The sequence below is a fragment of the Hylobates moloch genome, unplaced genomic scaffold (assembly GCF_009828535.3).
Source record: "Hylobates moloch isolate HMO894 unplaced genomic scaffold, HMol_V3 SCAFFOLD_16, whole genome shotgun sequence".
Classification (NCBI taxonomy): Eukaryota; Metazoa; Chordata; class Mammalia; order Primates; family Hylobatidae; genus Hylobates; species Hylobates moloch.
In genome coordinates this window covers 34,893,453-34,911,416 of record NW_026652291.1, presented here as the reverse complement: position 1 = coordinate 34,911,416, position 17,964 = coordinate 34,893,453, and the positions used below count along the sequence as shown (strand labels likewise).

General features: G+C 39.7%; 1 long non-coding RNA gene and 1 pseudogene across 1 annotated transcript; one reads left to right on the top strand and one right to left on the bottom strand.

Moving 5' to 3' along the window:
* The first annotated feature begins 1,906 nt into the window (after positions 1–1,906).
* LOC131381521 (uncharacterized) lies at positions 1,907–5,226 on the top strand. The gene is made up of 3 exons (XR_009210327.1): positions 1,907–2,027; positions 3,539–3,653; positions 5,057–5,226. It is a non-coding gene; the product is annotated as an uncharacterized LOC131381521 (long non-coding RNA).
* Positions 5,227–7,485: 2,259 nt separating this feature from the next.
* Positions 7,486–9,704, bottom strand: LOC116456182 (disintegrin and metalloproteinase domain-containing protein 20-like; annotated as a pseudogene).
* Positions 9,705–17,964: the final 8,260 nt, after the last annotated feature.

The window sequence follows — 17,964 nt, the reverse complement described above, 5'->3', positions numbered from 1 at the left end:
TCATGTGAAACACAGCTTTGATTAATACTCCATGGTTCAGGAGAAAGCTGTAAGGAAAAGAATATCTGAGATAAGCACTTGAAGTGGTAAACTCTCAGAGCATGGAGATTGTCTACTGTGGCTGCAAGTGAACTCAAGTGGGACAAGAAGATGGAGGGTGGGCTTTCAGCATCTACTGTACTCAGGTTCCTTAGAAAACATATGCTGAGGCAAGGAATAAATCTAAATGGCTTATTTGGAAAATACAATCCTAGGGAAACGAGAGTAAAAGTAAAGGTATTTAGGGCTGGAAAGTATGGTACAGCAGATTCTAGTGGTACCTGCCTGTATCCTCTTAGGCTGAACCTTGAGGTTGTCTGTAGTACTGATGACAACTATGTACACTAATGGCATTCTACTTTACGGGGGTGAGCTCAGCCCATTCATAGAGCAGGCTGGAAGCAAGAAGGAGTTAACGCATGTGAAAGCAACTCTCAACCAATGAGAAATGTTGTGTGAATGAGCATGACAGCTTCCCCAGTCCTCATGAAACTTCTCTGTGGTGTTGGGGCCCAAGTGAGGCTGTACATTGTTAGTATAACAGGAACAGGGTCTCTCTACTTTCCCCCCAAAGAAAACTTCAAAAAACTCTATTCTTTTCTTCACAAAGTCTTCTTTGTTCTTTGAGCACCTATTGAAAAAGCTGACTGGAAAGTGTCTCAGTCTATTCAATTCTCCCTGTGATCCTCCACTATGGACTTTCTTTCAAACTATGTCTTATTATTATTAACCCTCACTGTTTTCTTAACAGTTTGGGCACAGAACTGACATCCCTTTGCATGAGTATTCCAAACCCTGGCCATGTGAACTAAGCCATGTGATTGCTGGGTATATCAGCATCTAGATTATGCAAAGTTATCTGAACTTATTTTCGTTCCTGCTGATGCAAATGCCTGGTGGGTCAAGTCCGGAGCCAGATGCATGCCAAGGTATGGCTTCCATGAAAAGAAAACAACGTCACATTACTTCTCTTTCTGGTGAGTTGGACACCTGTATAAAAGGTTGAGGACTGTCATTTGTTTAGGTAAAGACATTAGAAAGGGATTTTTCCCTTTGTACTGAAAGCAGAGATGGTGCAGGACCTTTCCTAGGTAACTTCCCAAGGCAGTAGTACAATCAAACCCTGTGACTTGATGCCACGGATGGCACACATAAGCCTCTCACAAAGGTCATAAATGGTCCTGACACTGACTCTTATGGTACAAACACCTGCCACATCACCACATGTTATGGATGGCCCAGAAGTCAGCCCTGTGCAACTTGGATTTGCTCACTTGCTCCTCTCATTAGACTGATAGGCACCAAAGATTACATGGTGATAGCATGGTGAGTATTCAAAAAATGTGGAATAACTTGGCCAGGTGACAAAATCAAGCCCTATAGCTGCCAAAACCAAACCAAATTGATATTCTGCAATCTATTCTACTCCTATGGACTGAGAGGGGCACATATAGATACACAGATGCCAATATGACAGAAGACAAGGCACAAGAAACCCCAATCTGTAGGGTCACGAGTTTCACTCTGACATTATTTGTGAACCACACTGGTCTTTTTATCTTGTGTGGTGACAAGGTCTATGAAGGGTTCCCACCTACATGGTCAGAATGATGGGGACTCAGATACCTAACACCTTTGCCACCAGGTACTCCTCCTTCAATGTCAGCCAAATTATAAACTTGGGCTCGTTTGTTTATGAAGTAGTGCCACACAAGCGTACTAAATGAGATGTTATAGAAAATCCACTTATATGTCACAATTCTAAGTTCCTTTCCATGCTGAGATCCATTTTCCCAGGCTTTGGAACTTATGAGAGGGAAAGGGCAATTCTCAATGTTTCCATAGTAATAGAACAGCAGTCAGTATTACTATGCAAGCACTGAGAAGACTCCAATCAGAAGTTAACAGTTTAGCCTCTGTTGTACTTCAGAATCACCATGTCTTGGATACAATGACAGCCCAAGAAGGAGGAGCTTGAGCAATCATTGGTGAGGAACCCTGCTTATGTTTAAATCACTAGGAACAAATAGAATCTAATCTGAACTTTTTGAAAGACAAGATAAACACTGTTCATCTTATAAATGAGGCTAAACCATTCAACTGGACTGAACCATTGCCAGTGATAGGAGACTGGTTGAATGTAGTATGGGTAAATGTGTTTAGAGTTGTTCTTTTCTGCTTATTAATTCTCCTTCTAATCTGTGTTCTTCTATCCCTTTGCAGACCCCTTGCCACTCAGCTACTAACACAACTCTTCTCTCCACAAATACTAACTCAGCTTTTAATTTGAAACTGTTAGGGAAGTTTCAGACAGGGAAAATAAAGGAGTTAAAAGTTTGCTGCTCTAAAATATGCCAAATTAGTACATTGATTACTTCAAAGCTCAAAGCACTTTGGAAACTGTAGTTCCAGAAGTGACTATCTGACCTGCCTTTTCCCACATATAGCAAGCCATAAAAATTCCATGGAGAAAGATGCCTTCCCTGTACCAGGACAAGAAAATAACCCTATCCCCAGGATTGGAAATTGTTGCTTCAGTAGACCTGTACGAATAAAGTAACTCTTATCTCTCCCTAGCTTTATAACTCCTCCTCCCTACCCATATATCTCCTAGTGACTTCCCTGGAATTCACTGTCCCTAGCTTAGATCCTTTTGTCATTTCTTCACAAATGTGTTGTTCTTTTTCTAAAGGTAAAAAAGCCTTCTGCTTTAGCCATTGTTTTGGGTCTTCACACTCTTGAGAGGATATCTATATATATGAGTTCTTCAAGGGGCACACAAACAAGTGGCCATGGTGGCAGAGATACAGGTACATTGGGCTCAACTGCATGGACTCCCACTTGCCAAGAGAATTAATCAAGACACTTCTGCCATGAATGTCCAACTTGCCAGTGACACAGATCAAGGCTGAGTTTCTGGGAAGGTACTATTCTTCGAGGAAACCAAAGAGCAAATTAGTGAGACATTGACTACTTTGTGCACCTTTTATCCTGGGAGGGCCAGAGATTAGTTCACACAAGAAAATATACATATTCTAGTTATGATATTGTCTGCAGAACTTGAGCCAGCACCACTACTGGGGGTATGTGGATTGTGGGATCTTTAAGCATGGAATCTCATGCAACTTGGCATATGAAGAGGATTCATTCACTCTTTAGTGTATGAGGTGCAAGAATGGTATGTAGCAATGAATTATATTGTTTGTATCATATATCAAATATTTAGTAGCATCTATTCTTCTAGACTGCTTAGAATGGCCTGCAGAAGGCAGGGCCAGAGTGCCAGCTCAGAAACAATATTCTGAAAGAATAGAATTGAGTGCCAGCCTTCACAATGCATTGTGTATATGAAGTCAGAGATTCCTACATAGTGTTGTATATGCAATAGAAAGAATATATGGGGCCCAGAACCAAGGAAGAGAAGCTGGGTGGCCTCACTTATCATCACACTTGATGATCCACTGATCTGCTTCCCTCCCTGCAACTATCTGTTCTCTAGGCAGGTCTTGGTCCACAAAGAGAATGCATCTCCGCCAGGGCACCCAGCATAAGTTCCATAGACCTGCAAGCTGCCCTCAGGGCATCTGGGACATCTTCTGTTCAAGGACAAGCAGGTAAAAAGAAGAGTCATTTTGGCAGGAGTAATTGACCCTGGATAGCAGGGGGAGGTAAGGCTGCTGAGCCCCAGTAGAAGCATGGAGGATTATGTGGAGAAACTAGGGAATTCACTGGGGAGCCACTTGGAACTACCCAAGGCAATGGTAACTGTGAATGGACATGTGCAGCAGTGTTGACCTCCTGGGATAAAGGTGCAAAAGATTTAAAACAAACATTATAGCAAGTGCTCTGGGTCCTCCCTGACTCACACTTTTGTCCTTTTTCTTTTTCCTTCTTCTCTTTATTTTTTTAAAATTAAAACAAAATGGCCGGGCGCAGTGGCTCACGCTTGTAATCCCAGCACTTTGGGAGGCCGAGGCGGGCGGATCACGAGGTCAGGAGATCGAGACCACGGTGAAACCCCGTCTCTACTAAAAATACAAAAAATTAGCTGGGCGTGGTGGCGGGCGCCTGTAGTCCCAGCTACTCGGAGAGGCTGAGGCAGGAGAATGGCGTGAATCCAGAGGCGGAGCTTGCAGTGAGCCGAGATTGCGCCACTGCACTCCAGCCTGGGCGACAGAGCAAGACTCCGTCTCAAAAAAAAAAAAAATTAAAACAAAATTAATGTTATAAAGATGGGGTCTTGCTATGTTGCCCAAGCTGGTCTCAAAGTCCTGGGCTCAAGCATTCCTCCCACCTTGGCCTCCCAAAGTACTAGGATTATAGGCATGAGCAACTGTGCCCAGCACCCTTCCCGCAACCCTTTAAAAAAAAAAAAAAAAAGATATACCTCTCACAGCCCATGGCTATCCAAAAACCCACAAGGTTTGTAAAGACAGTTCTCAGAATTATTGTTCTGTTGGTTATTAGACTCCAAAGAAGGGACAAGGAAATACGAATAGTCCCCATCTACAAGTTTTGGTTAAGGTGAACGCTGATGCTAAAATTGAAAGGACAAGGACAGCTACTCAAAATGTTCCCATCTTGTAAAAACCTTGACCCTGCTTCACTTGTGATATCACCTGGTCTTCAGGTACTCCCTCATGTAGTTCAACTGAATAAAGCCTTTAAACTCTATCTGAGTCACTTAAAAAAAACTGGTCTCAAGTGATATATACATATATATGTATATATATCCTTGGGTGGAGAGATAAGCCCTGCTCTTGGTCTCTGATTCTTTTCTTTTTTTCCCTCATTTAAATTTTTATTCTTGATTTCCAACTTTTATTTTAAGGTCAGCGGTACATGTGCAAGATAGGACGTGCAGGTTCATTACATAGGTAAACACTGCCACGGTGGTTTGCTGCACAGATCATCCCATCACCTGACTTTCTTTCAGAGCATGGTGGTTGCATGCTTTGACTTTTTTCTAGGTACCCTTTTATCAGACTGAAGTCAGCATTTTCCTTCCGTCTTTCAGAGTTCTTTAAATGTGCAGAGAGTTTAGGCAACTTTCCTAAGCTGGGACAAGACTCTTCTATTATCTCAAATTTCTTCTACTATGGAAACTCCTATTCAACCCAAACACCTGGCCAGATCTGTGTAGACATGTGGTCTGGTGCAGCGTTGATCAATCTGTTAAATTCTTAAGTGGCGTGATTTCATCAGGAATAAATTTGAAATGCACTGCCTTTGGTTACCTGGAGCATATCAAACTTGTGCATTTTTTGTGTCACCTTAGAAGAAAAGAGTAGCAGAATAGTTGACACTCCATGAATAACTTACTTACTTTAATTGGTATGAAGAAACCAAGAAAAGAAATATTTTGAACAGTCTCTAGTCTTGAGTCCTGTTTTCAACAACTTCAATGGTCTTCCTTTCCCAAAAGACTCCTCCCTTCTACCTCTGTTTATGCCTCTGATTCTCACCTCCCTTCTATCCTGATACCTATCTTCTTAAAGTCCCCCTTGCTTCTTTTCTTCCATATCTCCAGCTCCCTCTTATTATTTGACCTGGAACATCATCTCTTGTTGGATATGACAAGCCTTAAAAACAAGGGAAAAGTTTTTAAAACACACCCAGACACACACACACAGACACACACACAGTGTGTCACTCTTTCACTCAGCTGGAGTGCAGTGGTAGGATCATGACTCACTGTAACCTCCAGCTCCTGGTCTCAAGTGATCCTCCTGCCTCAGCCTCCCAAGAAGCTGGATCTATAGAGATACATTATCACACCTGGCTGTTTTTTTAATTTTTTTTAGAGACAGGGTCTTGCTATCTTGCCCAGGTTGGTCTTGAACTCCTGGCCTCAAGTGATCTTCCTGCCTCAGCCTCCTGAGTAGCTAGGACCACAGGCACGTGCCACCATGCCTAGCCGATTTCTTTATATTTTGTGTTGACAAGATCTCACTATGTTGCCCAGGCTGGTCTCGAACTGATCCTCCCTCCTCAGATTCCTGAATTGCTAGGACTGCAGGTGTGTGCCACCATGCCGGGGTATTTTTTTTTTTTTTTTTTGATAGTTTATAGAGACAGAGTCTCACAATGTTGCCCAGGTTGGTCTCAAACTCCTGGCCTTGAGGAATCCTCCCACCTCAGGCCCCCAAATTTCTGGGATTATAGCCATGAGTCACTGTGCCCAACCTGAGTGCACTATTTCTGAAGTGATTCTTCCTGTTTCCCTGTAGGTAAGATTTTGTGTCTGTACATTTATCAGACTGTCAGTTCCATCCTGTAATTTATAGATAGGCTGCGCTTAGGCAATTCCTGGAGATTTAAAATACGATGTCCCATACCTTTAATTTCCAGAGAAATTGAGAAGTGATTTATCAGTGAATAATGACCCTTTCTGTAATAGTTTAACAGTAAAGACAAAAAGCCAGAGAAATTACATATGGGATTCTCCAGGCTTAACACAATGCAGAAATATTGAGAATAATGAAAATGATAGCAGACAGCATGTACCAACTGCCGAAAATGTTTCAGGCTTTTCTAAGTGCTTTCTTTTGATTGTCACAAAGCTTTACAAAAGTACATTTCAACTGGGAATGTAAAATGTGGACCTTGAAACTGAAATATTAAGACTTTGCCTATAATCACACAATCAGCAGTTGGTAGAACCACTGTTGAAGTTCAAGGTGCCTATGACACAAAAGATTTTAAAAATCTTCCTACCATATAACTGCCAAAGTAGCCTTTTATGTTTATTTGTTTAACACTAACAATAAAATGGACAAATAACAAACATCGCAAATGTAACCAATCAGAAAAAGACCTTAAGGCTGGGTGCGGTGGCTAACGCCTGTAATCCCAGCACTTTGGGAGGCTGAGGCAGGTGAATCACTTGAGGCCAGGAGTTTGAGACCAGTCTGGCCAACATGGTGAAACCATCTGTCTCCTAAAAATACAAAAATTAGTCAGGCATGGTGGTGTGTGCCTGTAATCCCAGCTACTCAGGAGATTGAAGCAGGAGAATTGCTTGAACTCAGGAGGCAGAGGTTGCAGTGAGCCAAGATTGTGCCACTGCATTCCAGCCTGGCAGCCTGGGCGCCAGAGTGAGACCTTGTCTCAAAAAATAAGAAAAAGAAAAAGACCTTAAGAGTGTTAAAGCAAAGCAAATGTATATTAGTGCAAACAGGATTTGCCACAGGAGTATCTAGAAAACATTAGACCCCAAATCTTAAATGAGTACAAGTCCTCTTGTTAGTGAATCTAGGAGTTTCTGCCATCATCTATAGAAGTACTGAGAATATGATCAGACATGAAATGTTAAGTAAATTTAAACACACAGACCTTTTTAAATTGCCAAGTGATTTTATTTCAAGATGACATCAGAATTGCTAAAAGATGATGTAATTGTCAGAGTGACTATTGATTATAACTCCCAGTAAGTGTCAATGTAATTTACTCCATTGTGTGGGCTCTTTCCCTTTCTCTTCCCTAAAATTGTATTGCTTGTAAAAAGCCACCAAAGAGAAGCAAAACGTAATATGTAACGAATACTATTAAAACTAGTGCTCGGTTTGTATTTACAAGTATGCTGCTTGCAATACGGTATTGTTTGTCAGGTGGAGGGCCACTATCTATACTACCTCCTTTTCCTCTCTGTTCACATGTTGGTGGTTGCCACTCATGCAGACAGTGACAATGTTTTTTGTTGTTACATACTCCTTTGTAATTGCATGTTTTAAGATCACACTCAAAATGTAGGTCTTGATAAAAAGTACAATTGTGTTTAAGTCAGTAGCTCCCTGGGCCACAGGTTGCACCATCCACTACCAGCCCCATTTCTGGCAAGTCTGTCCCCTGGTGTGCTTCATAGCCAAAGCATTTTTCTTCTTTTATGTCGGGTACTAATATATTACGAAATGTAGTGTGCTCACCTCCACCGGGAATGTGGCTGACACCGCTACAGTGCAACATTCCACAAAAAACATCATCTTCTTCACATGGAAAAAGGTCTACTTCGCCCTCACCGTAGAATAACCCCACAGTTTCCAAATCGGTTACTAATCCTATTCAATTTTTGATAGCACGCTGGGGAACCGTCTTTCACTTGGTAGCCAAAAAGGGCTTGACACTGCATATCACGGTCACTGCAGTTTCCTCTTATACAAACAGATACTGCTGAACAAGGGGTTCCATCCTGGATGTAGACGTCATTTGGACACTCTTCCTTTTTCCCATCACAGTATTCCGGTAGATCACATATACCACCCAAGTCTCTGCAAACCACTCCAGGGGCAGCATATTTACACTCATGGCAGCAAAGTCCTGTATTGCAAACACCGCCAAGAGAAAGGGTACAAGAGGTCTCACAACATCTATCACTGGCACAATCTTTAAGGGAGCCACAGTCACATTCTTCCCTCTGATTTTTGATCTTGTCTCCACAACGAGGAGCTACGTACGGAAAATTAGTGTATGGAACATTTGGAGCACTCAAACAAGGATCCCATTGATTAAACTTGTGTTGAATTATCTCATAAGAACAATTGCTCATCATATCATTAAGATCAGGAACAGGAGCCATGAGACAGTTGGTTCGTCGAAAACAATAACAACCAACAGAATCATGTCTCAAGCCCATGTTATGACCTAGTGCATGTGCTGTAACACATGCCCCCCTAAATAGGTGATAATTCATTAAATACACAAACATGCTCCCCAGTTGGGGTTGCATATTCCATTAAAGCTGGCATAACACTCACTGTTTTGAAGTCGAGTTGATGTAAAAACAACTGAGGTATCATGTGAAATTTTTGGATACAAATTGTGATATTTCCACACACCAAACAGTTCTACGGCAATGTGGCCTTGCCTGCCAGAAAATTTTACTGCATCCTTTTGATTCCATATGCACAAAAGACGTACATAGACATTTAAATAAACTGGTTGAAAATGGTATGTATGATGCTGTTAATAATCACTACATTCTCTATTATGTGTGACACATTAGGGTTCTGCATGAATAATCCATTAGTAACCGTGTAGTGAAGTTTCAAGTTTTTTCTATGATGTCTCCACAAATAAAGGTGGCCTGCTCTGGGAGTTTCAGCCAGTTTTACCTTTTCAGATTCTTGATCTATCTCTTCCCCTTCAGTCTTACATCTACTAACCTCTCCTGGTCTTTCTTCTGACACAAGCAGAGATACTATATGCTCAAATTTGGAAGAAGCCTCCAGGGGTTTGATTTCATAAGTCAGGTCATCCACCTGCAGCATGCCACGCAGACCTCCACGGCAGGTGTCCAATGTGGCCACAGACCCAGGAACCCCTTCCAGGTAGCAGTCGTAGTAACAGTCTTGTGGGACGAAAGGGTAGTTCTCCTGCATGGCCCCTTGGTCATTATCAGTAAAAACAGGTAAATGTCATGTTCTTCTTGAGCGTCATGTGAATCACGTGTCTTCGGCCCCGGAAACGCATGCTGTAAGAGAGTTGGTCTGGCATCTTAATTCCACCCCTCCTGTGGGGCACTTTCCTGGGGATCACAATTTCTGAGGAAGTGAAGCGCCATCCTGGTGGGTCATGAAAACAATAGACCTGGGACAAGAGTGCCCAGAGGACAGGCAGCCAGAGAGCACCTGTCAAGGGGTCCTGGACCCAGGCAGGTCCCATGAATAAGGGAGGCTTTGACCAAAGAAAATGCAGTCAAATGGGAGGCAGAAAGAGGATTCCTCAGTCTTTAGCCTTCTCCTCAGGGCAGTTATTAGGAAAGCAGAGTGAGTCTGCAGGCTTGGCACCCCCTGATAGGTGAGGGGTAAGGGTTAGGCTATTACATAACAATGGTGTGCTCATCAGGGGAGGCTGTTTTCAGTGAGCTGGAGACCTAGGCCAGGGGTCAAAGGAAGAGAAAAAAATGGCAGGAATTGCGAATAGCAGTATATAACTGAACTGAAATGTCCCTTGTCCTCTAAGGGAAGTCATAAGTGGGGTTTGATGAGTAAGTGGGTTTGATGCAAGTTTACGACACTTAAGGACATTTTTCTCAAGCCTAAATGAGGGAAGGATTCAACATGTAATTAAAAGAGGGAAGCGTATACAATGATAAGGAAAGTGGAAACTTCTTAAAAGAATTTTGAGGATAGACTTAGAGGTTATAGAAATCAAATGGAGTTGAGGGTAATGGATGAACTGGAGAGTAAAATGTCATGAGAAAAATTAGGGTGTGTAACTATATATATATATATATATATATATTTTTTTTTTTTTTTTTTGAGATGGAGTCTTGCTCTGTCACCCAGGCTGGAGTGCAGTGGCACAATCTCGGCTCACTGCAAGCTCCGCCTCCCGGATTCACGCCATTCTCCTGCCTCAGCCTCTCCGAGTAGCTGGGACTACAGGCGCCCGCCACCACGCCTGGCTAATTTTTTGTATTTTTAGTAGAGACGGGGTTTCACTGTGGTCTCGATCTCCTGACCTCGTGATCCGCCCGCCTCGGCCTCCCAAAGTGCTGGGATTATAAGCGTGAGCCACCGCGCCCGGCCTAATTTCTTATCAAGTTAAACATATACCTACGCTATGATCCAGCAATTTCAGTCCTAGGAACTTATCACATAGTCTTGTCTCTAGGAATGTTCATAGCGGTATTATTCATAAATGTATTCTACAATCTGGAAACCAAGAACCAGTCCTTGATAGGTGAATGGATAAAAAAACTGATATATTCATTAATTGAAATACTCCTCTGTTATAACATGAACAAACTTCTGAAACATGCAAGATCATGGTTGAATTTCAAAGAAATTATGAGACAAAGAAGCCAGACCAAATGGAGTAGTTTATGTTTTAATTTGTATGAAGTTCTAGGATACTTCATATTAATCTATGGAAATAGAAATGTAATTATTAGTTTCTAGATGTGTGAGCAGGGGAATGGGGCATAAAAGGACCTTTCTGGAAAAAGGTAAAGTATCAGTCAAATATCTTGATTGCAATGGTGATTTCAAATAAAAGCTCATCAAGCTGCACCCTTAAAATCTGTGTATTTTATCATAAGCTAAGTACACCTCAAGAGTTAATTTTCTATAAAAGACCTGACCTTAGGTTCTTTCTGACTCAATCCAGAATTAGCACATCATGAAATTATCTCAGAAACCATCTCCCTTTCCTTTTCAAAACTAGTTTTAACATAGAATTGCATGCAAACAGACTCAATTTGGTATAAGGAAGTTACCTACAGCAGCTTACCTCATTTATTTTTCTCCTCTTATGAATCATACCTTTTAGTTGGGAGGATTTATACAAGGTAATATTTAGAAAAGAAGAATACATTAATATTTAAATGTGTGCAACATTGAAAGATTTGTTTTAAATTCAGTGCAGTTGGAAATACTTTAAAAGTACAAGAATGAGTTGATCTCAGCCTGAAATAAACTGACCACAATAAAAAAAAAAATTTCTAGAAGAAAGTAATGTAATAAAAGTAGAAAGAGGAATAAAACTAATTGTAATGGTAAGAATTATAAAATGTACTAATTTATACACTATATGTATATTAAGAATTATTGAAAAATAGGAACAGATAAAAAGAGTTGAGCCCTTTGGGGAGGAGTAATAGCTAGTTATCCGTTTATTATTTGACATGATGGGAAATTTTGACTGAAATCTGTAAGAATGGGGATGACATGAGAGAAGCGATATTAGAAAGATAATTAGGCTGCTTTTTATATTCAGGTACTGTTTTCAGCAAACTATCAAACCGTTTTTGTCCTCTGCTCTCACACTGCAACAACAATCAACACTAAAGAAGACTTCTGTGACCAAAAGTGTTTTTGTTTTTGTTTTTTTTCCACATGCACCAAGCAGCAGGTACCAGCTGTGTGTCCTTCAAATCAATTCTGACACCATCTACCTGAGTATAGTGTCAGATTCCCCAGGTTAGGCGTCCAGTCCCCAGCTTCAGCTACCAGTCACATGTGTAGGCCTCCAGAACTTCTGATCAACAAGCTTCAATTTGGGGTTCCCATGACTCCTTTTTGGAGTTTGGTTAATTTGCTGGAATGGAACTCAGGAAAACACATACGCTTACCCAGTTATTATAAAGGGTATTATATAGGATACAGAAGAAGAGATGCATAGGGTGAGGTATGGTGCAAGGGGCACAGAGCTTCCATGCCCTCCTTGTGCACAGTCATCAAGGAGCCCCCACATGCTCAGCTATCCAGAAGCTCTCTGAAGCCTACCCTTTTGAGATTTTATGGAGGCTTCATTACACAGGCATGATTGACAACCACACAGAAATGTGACTGGAAAAAGTGCATGGTTTAAACCCAGCAAAGCCTGTCTGTTCAGTCTTGGCCTCTGTGTTTACCATTCTTCCTTTAGGATATTGGGCAGGACCCCCTCTGGAATGAGGGTCTTCTGCCCCATAATCAGATTAGTCCTGCCTTGGATGGGTGAAAAAGGACAGGAAAAGGTCAGAGAGAGAGAGAGGGATTCTGTTTCTTCAGGTCTGTTTCTGAGGCCTAAAGCACGCCAACATTAATTATAACAAAACTATAACAAGGTTGTGGGCGTTGTAAGCCAGGAACTACGGATGAAAACCTGTGTGTGTGTGTGTGTGTGTGTGTGTGTGTGTGTATAAAATCATAATATCACAGATACTGAAAAGATACAGCCAGGAAACCCCCTAGTCACAATGTGTATAAATTAGCAGACTATTTCAATGATGTGAAGAGGACTGTTTGGGGGTACAGAGAAGTTCTAGAAATGAGTTACGTTTGAGTAATCGTGTGTGTGTGTGTGTGTGTGTGTGTGTGTGTATTGTGTTTAGTCTTTTAAAAATCTTCTTGAATTTAGTTCTCTCTTTGTGTGTCTCATCTGGCTTTTCATGAATTAGTATGTATCATTTTTGAAATCATAGATGTTTTAAAAAGTTTTATTTTATTTTATTTTTTTATCTTTTTTTTTTTTTTTATACTTCAGGGTTTTAGGGTACATGTGCACAATGTGCAGGTTTGTTACATATGTATCCATGTGCCATGTTGATTTCCTGCACCCATTAACTCGTCATTTAGCATTAGATGTATCTCCTAATGCTGTCCCTCCCCCCTTAAAAAGTTTTAAGTGAGAGTGACATCAGTAAAGTATCAGGCCGGAAAACTGCAAGCTCTCCTTCCCCCATAGAAACATTGAAAAAGAAAAAAACCTAGAAATTCAGCTATCTGAATCAACTGTGTAAGAGCTTTGGAAAAAAATTCAAAGGTTTACAACAAACAAACAAACATACATCAAGAAAATGCCATCTTCAAGATACTCCAATAATTAAAGAAACCTTTGCCAAAACATTAGTTAATGCAAGCTAAAGGAAGAGCATCTTTACTGAGCACACACAACCAGATAGTCGACTAAATTTGTTTGGAAAAACATCTAAATAAATGCCTTATATCCTTCAACAATTAAACTTTTCAAAAGCATTACCGGAAGGAATGAGAATATGTTCTCAGTTACCACATTATAATAATAAAATACCCTATTGTCATGAACAACAAAAAGTACAAAGTATACAAAGAAACAGTAAGACATGGCTTATTCAAAAGAACAAAATAATTGACAGAAATCACCCCCAATAGAACCTAGACATCAGACTTAACTAGACTAAGTCCATAAAACAACTGTTTGAAGTATAGTCAAAGAGCTAAGGGAAAACATGGACCAAAAAAAAAAAAACAACCCCGAAGAATCAGAAAACTAATATATGAACAAAATGAGCATTTTTAACAAAGAAAATTACAAAAAGGGAATAAATGAAAATTCTGGATTGGAAAGGCACAGTAACTACAATGAAAAATGTAGTAGGGTTGCTCAACAGCAGATTTGTTCAAAGAGAAAAGTCTTCTTTTCTTGAAAATACTTGAAGATAGGACAATTGAAATTATCTGATCTAAGTAGAAGAAACAAGAAGGAATGAAGAAAAGTACACAGAACATAAATAGTGAAACACCATCAAGCTAAACAACGTATGCATTATGGGAGTTTTAGATGGAGAAGAAAATCCAGGCTGAGAATTTTCTAAGTCTTTTTGCTCTGCTTCCCTTTTAGTGATAAACTCTGTCTTTAAATTCTTTCTTCTAGCATTTACTCTAAGCAGTTGATAGAAGCCATACAGATTATTAATATTTTGCTTAGATATTTCTATGGCCAGATGTCTATATATATATATTATGTATTACTTTTATTTTATTTTGTTGTTTTTTATATATGTGTGTTTATATATATATGTGTGTGTGTATATGTGTGTATATATATATAACAGAAATATTGAAGCAAAATATTAATAAAATATTTTTGTCTATATATTCATGTGTATATATATACCATATATATGTAGTCTATCTATCATCTATCTATCATTTGATTGTTTGTTGTAGAGACGAAGTCTCACTATATTGCTCAGGCTGGTCTTGAACTCCTGGCTCAAGCAATTCTTCTGCCTCAGCCTCCTAAAGTGCTGGGATTATAAGCATGAGCCACCATGCCTGGCCAGTGCATTGCTTCATTGCTTTTTAATTATTTTTCCCACAATGTCCTCTGTCATGAGGATAATTCAGCCAAGTTTATTGCCACTTTATAACAAGGATGACCTTACCTTCAGTTTCTAATAAGATATTCCTCATTTCCATTTGAGACCTCATCAGAAAGGCCTTTATTGTCCATATTTCTGCCGATATTCCGTTCACAGGCTGTTAATCTTTAAGACTTAGGCCAGAGATAAGCAGGAACAAACCAAACTCAAAATTGGCAAAATTGGCAAACTAAAAAGGAAATAATAAAGCTCAGAGAAGAAATAAAAAAAGACTAATAAAGTAAAGATCAATGAAATGAAGAGCTGGTTTAAAAAACAAAATCCACAAGCCTTTATCTAGACTAAGAAAAAAAGAGAGAGAAGGCTGAAATAAATAAAATACAGATGAAAAGGAGATGTTACAACTGATAGTACAGGAATACAAAGGGTCATAAGAGACTATTATGACAACAAATTTCATAACACAGAAGAAAGGGATCAATTCCTGGACAGATATAACCTACCAACATTAAATTATGAAGAAATAGAAAATTTGAACAGACCAGTGATGAGTGAGGAAATTGAATCAGTAATACATGAGCGAGGAAACTGAATCAGTAATAAAAAGTCTTTCATCAAAGAAAAGCTCAGGAACTAATGGCTTCAGTGCTGAATTCTACAAACATTTGAAGAGCTAAGGCCTATTCTCCTCAAACTATTCCAGAAAACTGAAAAGGAATGAATATTGCCAAACTAGTTTTACCAGGCCACTACTGCCCTGATTCCAAAACCAAACAACAACACAGCAACAACAAAAAAACAACAACAGGCCAACAAAAACTCCTTGATGAATGTACACACAAAAATTCTTAGTAAGGTGTTAGCAATCCAAATCCAACAGCATATTAAAAAGACTATTCAAGGCCGGGCGCGGTGGCTCAAGCTTGTAATCCCAGCACTTTGGGAGGCCGAGGCGGGCGGATCACGAGGTCAGGAGATCGAGACCACGGTGAAACCCCGTCTCTACCAAAAATACAAAAAATTAGCCGGGCGTGGTGGCGGGCGCCTGTAGTCCCAGCTACTCGGAGAGGCTGAGGCAGGAGAATGGCGTGAGCCCAGGAGGCGGAGGTTGCAGTGAGCCGAGATCGCGCCACTGCACTCCAGCCTGGGCGACAGAGCAAGACTCCGTCTCAAAAAAAAAAAAAAAAAAAGACTATTCAATATGATCAAGTGGGATTAATGCCAGTGATGCAAGATGATTTAGCATACACAAATCAACAAATGCACTATACCACATTACAAGAAAGAGTGACAGAAACCATGTGATATTTTAATAGATGCAGAAAATAATTTGACAAGATTCAACATCCTTTCATGACAAAATGTCTCAACAAATTAGGTATAGAGTTATGTACCTAAACACAATAAAGACCATATATGACAAACTCCCAGCTAACATCATAGTGAACAGGGAAAAGCTCAGGAACCAAATAAGAAGGCTCACTTTCAATATTGTACTGGAAGTCCTAGCCAGATCAATGAGGTAAGAGAAAGAGAAGTAAAAGGCATCCAAATTGGAAAAGAGGAAGTCAAGTTGGTCCTGTTTGGGCTGGGTGCGGTGGCTCACGCCTGTAATCCCAGCACTTTGGGAGGCTTAGGTGGGCAGATCACGAGGTCAGGAGATTGAGACCATCCTGGCTAACACAGTGAAACCCCATCTCTACTAAAAATACAAAAAAATTAGCCGGGCGTGGTGGCAGGCACCTGTAGTCCCAGCTCCTCGGGAGGCTGAGGCAGGAGAATGGCATGAACCAGGGAGGCAGAGCTTGCAGTGAGCCGAGATCATGCCACTGCACTCCAGCCTGGGTGACAGAGCGAGACTCCGTCTCAAAAAAAAAAAAAAAAAAAATTGTCCTGTTTGCAGATGACTTCATTTTGTATAGAGAAAACCCTAAAGACTCCACCAAAAAACCTCTAGAAATAATAAACAAATTCAATTAAAAGTTACAGGCTACAAAATCAACATAAAAATTATTACCATTTCAATATGCTAATAGTGAACTATGTTAAAAAGAAATCAAGAAAACAATTTTATTTACGATCGCAACAACAGCAATAACAACAACAAACTCCTAGGAATAAATATAACCATGCAGGTGAAAGATTTCTACACTGAAAACTATAAAACTTTGATGAAAGAAATTGAAGAGGATACAAATAAGTAGAAGTGTTCATAGATTGGAAGAATTTATGTTTTTAAAATGGCCATACTACCCAAAGCAATGAGATTTAATACAATCCCTATCAAAATACCAATGACATTCTTCACAGATAAAGAAAAAACAAACCATAAAATTTATGTGAAATCATAAAAGATTCCATTGGAGTGTGAAGCTGGAGGCTTCACACAACCTGGCTTGAAAATATATTACAAAGCTATTGTAACCAAAACATCATGGTAGTGACATAGAAACTGATCCATAGACCAATAGAATAGAATGTAAAACCCAGAAACAAATCAACAACCCTGAGCCTTGACAAAGGTGCCAAGGACACACATTGGAGAAAAGACAGTCTCTTTAATAAATGATGCTAGCAAAATTGGATATTCTATGCAGAAGAATGAGACCAGATCCCTAACTCTCACCATACATAAAAATTAACTTAAAATTGATTAAAATCTTAACTATTAAACACAAAAACTATGAAACTAGTAGAAGAAAACATAAAATGCTTCCCAATATTGGGCTGAATTTTTCAAGAATTTTGAAAAATAAGACCTCAAAAGCACAGGCAAAAAAAGCAAAGATACACAAATGGGATTATATCAAACTAAAATACTTTTGCACTGCAAAATAAACTATTAACAGAGTGAGGAGACAACCTGCAGAATGTAAAAAAATTGTAAGACTATTTATCTGACAAGAGGTTAACGTACAGAATATATAAAGAACTTAAACAATTCAACAGCTAAAAACCAAATACCTCAACCTAATAATGGGCAAAAAGACCTGAATAGACATTTTTAAAAAGAAGATATACAAATGGTCAATAGGTATATGAAAAAATGCTCAACATCACTAATCATCAGATAAATGCAAATCAAAACCAAAGGGAGATAACACCTCACTTCAGCTAGGATGGCTATTATCAAAAAGATTTTTTAAAAATGCTGGCAAGGATAGAGAGAAAGAATACTCAGATGCTGTTGGTGGGAATGTAAAGTAGTACAGCCATTATGGAAAATAGTTTGGAGGTTCCTCAGAAAAAAGTAAAAATAGAACTACCATATGACCTCACAGTCCCATTGCTGAGTTTATACCCAGAATAAAGGAAATCAATATGTTGAAGAGACAGCTGCACTCTCATGTTTATTG